This window comes from Schistocerca piceifrons, unplaced genomic scaffold (assembly GCF_021461385.2).
Source record: "Schistocerca piceifrons isolate TAMUIC-IGC-003096 unplaced genomic scaffold, iqSchPice1.1 HiC_scaffold_629, whole genome shotgun sequence".
NCBI lineage: Eukaryota > Metazoa > Arthropoda > Insecta > Orthoptera > Acrididae > Schistocerca > Schistocerca piceifrons.
In genome coordinates this window covers 1-5,000 of record NW_025728871.1, presented here as the reverse complement: position 1 = coordinate 5,000, position 5,000 = coordinate 1, and positions in this window count along the sequence as shown.

Genomic DNA, 5,000 nt, shown 5'->3' with positions numbered 1-5,000 from the left:
TAAGACAGCGATGGCGCCACAGTGGCCGCCTTTCGACGCCACCCACAAAGGCTGCAGCCTCTGTCGACCATAGCACCCAATCTCCAGTGGCTCTGCCGCACGAAGCCGTGGACCGGCAATGACGCCACCCGCACCCGTTCGTGCACCACCCCAACCGCCAAACTCGCACCTCCAGCGGATGAACGGCGGACGTTTCCCGCACTCGTAAAGTGCAATCCACCCCTATAACTTGCGTTTCATGAAGAGTTATTTCCAATATGCGACATTCCCGCTGTCCGTATACATGAGCCGCGACCTGTACCACTTACGAGCGAGAGACGCGATCGCGTTGCTCACTGTACGGCGTCCGATACCGAGCCATCAGCATGTCGGTCCCCATGCGCGTTGCACTCGCACTCGCAGTCGCAAAAACGTGGGGCAAATATATTACGCGGAAGAGTTATAACAGACCGAGCCCCACTGCATGGGGGGAGTCTTTGTCACTAATGTACACAGATGGAACATTTTGGACTGGAACCAGATTACCCGTACACACGGCGCTGATTAGTAATCAATGCAGAGCCATCAAACTACAGCAAATATACACAACTGTCCGTATACATGCTGAAAGAGTCTGCCCAAAATGGGAACCACACGTCAGCCAGACACTCTGATCACGCACCACTCTCTGCTTCTAACAGGCGCACATACAATATGTAAGCACCAGCATGGAACAACATCCAGTGCATCTTCTCCGCCACATTACACAATCCACACTATCACAACCAGACCAGGAGGTCCGTGCGGAAAATACAATATCCCAGCCTTTCGACATCCACCATTGCGCAGACCAGGCACCAACACCCACACATGTCCTATACAACGGTGCACCCAACATCACAATAGTACCTCCTGTCACAGCGCACAAACAATGACATGAGTCAAAGACACAGGTCTCACACAAGCATAGAATTGGAGCGCCGCCTCTAATAAGCCAAAGGTGCATCCTGACGTGACAAATCTGATCATGTCACAAGCATTCACTTACTATAATCACTATCAACGAACCTGCCGCCCCCGCCCCCCCCCCCCCCTACACCTTTCCGTACAACAACGTGTAACCTAACCTAACCTAACCTAACCTATGTTGTACCTTAACCTAACCTATGTTGTACCTTAACCTAACCTATGTTGTACCTTAACCTAACCTATGTTGTACCTTAACCTAACCTATGTTGTACCTTAACCTAACCTATGTTGTACCTTAACCTAACCTATGTTGTACCTTAACCTAACCCATGTTGTACCTTAACCTAACCCATGTTGTACCTTAACCTAACCCATGTTGTACCTTAACCTAACCCATGTTGTACCTTAACCTAACCCATGTTGTACCTTAACCTAACCCATGTTGTGCCTCAACCTAACCCATGTTGTGCCTCAACCTAACCCATGTTGTGCCTCAACCTAACCCATGTTGTGCCTTAACCTAACCCATGTTGTGCCTCAACCTAACCCATGTTGTGCCTTAACCTAACCCATGTTGTGCCTTAACCTAACCCATGTTGTGCCTTAACCTAACCCATGTTGTGCCTTAACCTAACCCATGTTGTGCCTTAACCTAACCCATGTTGTGCCTTAACCTAACCCATGTTGTGCCTTAACCTAACCCATGTTGTGCCTTAACCTAACCCATGTTGTCGCCTTAACGTAACCCACGTTGTCGCCTAAACCTGCTCTGTAATTGTTATACGACTCGTTCAATTACTGTAGTGTTGCCCACCCGCAACCCTCGCAATATAGTTTCGCTACTCGCACTGCCCCGCACCCCTGTGTATCGCTTCATGTTAAACACCTTGCAAGTCTTGCTCACTTTCCACATGCTCCTGCTGTACACTGTAATGTGGATGGCAGCAGGACGTACATGCCGCCCCTCCCCACGTCCCCACCTTGCCCCCTGCCTTCGCAAGCTGGTTGGTGAGAAGTTTGCATGTTCAATGCCCTTCGCATGCGACGTACTCAGGCTACGTTGTGGTGCGGCCTGTGTCAACTGTCCGCTGATGTCGTACGCGTGAACCACAATCTGTACTGCACATTCGTCCTTATGTACTGAATGATACATCGTGGCACATGTGTGACCGCACAACGACTGCGCCCAAAAACGGCGGACCATACAGTGCAAATATTGTGCACGCAGCTACGTGTCGTCTCCCTATGAGAGCTGGATTGCAGTGTGGTACGCCATAGAGACGTGTGGGAGGAACGGACGCCGTGGATGGCGATCAGCATGAGCTGTCTGTTGATGTATTCGGACCTAGTCGTCTCTCCTCACACACCGTGATGGCATGGTGCACCGCGTTCCATATCTGCGACATGCTACAGAGGCCGGTTGACAGTCGTTCGAGCAATGGACATCGCATACGTACGGGGGCCACCTTCCACGTATTGTCTAGGCGTGCACATTTTGTTGCGTGTATGTGGGCAGACGTAGTGTGGCGTGACACCTGACACAGGCATGCAATAATCGTTGAAGTTGCAAATGGCGATGGACGCCTGCGTTTTCTGGTGAAGTTACGCAAATGAACAAATGGTAACCTGTTGTGGTGCGGTTGTTCTCGCTAGGGGTGAATCGGTGATGGCGACGATAGGTTGAGGTACTAACCGGTTGTTCCAGCGATACCCACCATGCCGACGAAACTGAACGGCATCTGGGTGTGAAGCGATACGCGGCGGTGGCTGGGTGGGACCGTCCCCGGCCGGTGAGGGGGCGCCTCCCGGCGTGCTGGCCCGCGCGGTGCGTGGGCGCACGCGCTACAGCCGGCTGGTGGGGGCGGCCAGTGGCAGGCGCGCCGGCCGACGGACGCGGCAGGCGTCGCAGCTGCGCGCCGGCGCACCCTGCGCGCGGCGCCGTGCGGCCAAAGTAGGTCCTCGCGGGCCCGGTGCGAAGCGCGGTGGACATCTTCAGTGTGCTGGTCCGATTGAGGACTGTGTGCGTTGAGGATGCGCCGCCGCCCGGCGCTCGGCGCCGCGACGCCGTCTGCTGCTCGGTCGCCCCAGCGGTTCTCGCTGGTGGTTTGTATCGCAGCTGTGCGGATGTGTTGGCGCGTGCGCTGTGCTGGGAGAGTTCGCTTCGGCACCCAAGTGGGGCTTTTGTCCTTCTGTGGCGCTGGCGTTGGAGCTGCCGGTCACCGTAGGTGGCGCGTGTTTGTCTCCCGCCGGCAATGCCACGACAGCACGCTCCCGGGCCTCTGTCGGCAGCGGCAAGCTCAGTTGGGAGCACGGGTGGTCGCACCGAAAGCGTCTACTCGCCTAACTCCGGGCGATTGCGCCTCTCTCGAACCCGACCAAGTACTTGGGACGGCGCTGCGCGCCGCCGGGACCTGAGAGGGTTTCGAGGTGTATTGTGCAGGGGAGCTCAGCCTCCTCCTGTTTGCAGAATGATTGAGCGGACGCTTGCGTGTTCGCGCGGGCCCCCGGGACACACTCCCGGGCGGCCGGCTGCTCAGCTCTAGTTGACGCAGCTCCCTGGTTGATCCTGCCAGTAGTCATATGCTTGTCTCAAAGATTAAGCCATGCATGTCTCAGTACAAGCCGCATTAAGGTGAAACCGCGAATGGCTCATTAAATCAGTTAATGGTTCCTTAGATCGTACCCACGTTACTTGGATAACTGTGGTAATTCTAGAGCTAATACATGCAAACAGAGTCCCGACCAGAGATGGAAGGGACGCTTTTATTAGATCAAAACCAATCGGTCGGCTCGTCCGGTCCGTTTGCCTTGGTGACTCTGAATAACTTTGGGCTGATCGCACGGTCCTCGTACCGGCGACGCATCTTTCAAATGTCTGCCTTATCAACTGTCGATGGTAGTTCTGCGCCTACCATGGTTGTAACGGGTAACGGGGAATCAGGGTTCGATTCCGGAGAGGGAGCCTGAGAAACGGCTACCACATCCAAGGAAGGCAGCAGGCGCGCAAATTACCCACTCCCGGCACGGGGAGGTAGTGACGAAAAATAACGATACGGGACTCATCCGAGGCCCCGTAATCGGAATGAGTACACTTTAAATCCTTTAACGAGTATCTATTGGAGGGCAAGTCTGGTGCCAGCAGCCGCGGTAATTCCAGCTCCAATAGCGTATATTAAAGTTGTTGCGGTTAAAAAGCTCGTAGTTGGATTTGTGTCCCACGCTGTTGGTTCACCGCCCGTCGGTGTTTAACTGGCATGTATCGTGGGACGTCCTGCCGGTGGGGCGAGCTGAAGGCGTGCGACCGCCTCGTGCGTGCTCGTGCGTCCCGAGGCGGACCCCGTTGAAATCCTACCAGGGTGCTCTTTATTGAGTGTCTCGGTGGGCCGGCACGTTTACTTTGAACAAATTAGAGTGCTTAAAGCAGGCAAGCCCGCCTGAATACTGTGTGCATGGAATAATGGAATAGGACCTCGGTTCTATTTTGTTGGTTTTCGGAACCCGAGGTAATGATTAATAGGGACAGGCGGGGGCATTCGTATTGCGACGTTAGAGGTGAAATTCTTGGATCGTCGCAAGACGAACAGAAGCGAAAGCATTTGCCAAGTATGTTTTCATTAATCAAGAACGAAAGTTAGAGGTTCGAAGGCGATCAGATACCGCCCTAGTTCTAACCATAAACGATGCCAGCCAGCGATCCGCCGCAGTTCCTCCGATGACTCGGCGGGCAGCCTCCGGGAAACCAAAGCTTTTGGGTTCCGGGGGAAGTATGGTTGCAAAGCTGAAACTTAAAGGGAATTGACGGAAGGGCACCACCAGGAGTGGAGCCTGCGGCTTAATTTGACTCAACACGGGAAACCTCACCAGGCCCGGACACCGGAAGGATTGACAGATTGATAGCTCTTTCTTGATTCGGTGGGTGGTGGTGCATGGCCGTTCTTAGTTGGTGGAGCGATTTGTCTGGTTAATTCCGATAACGAACGAGACTCTAGCCTGCTAACTAGTCGCGTGACATCCTTCGTGCTGTCAGCGATTACTTTTCTTCTTAGAGGGAC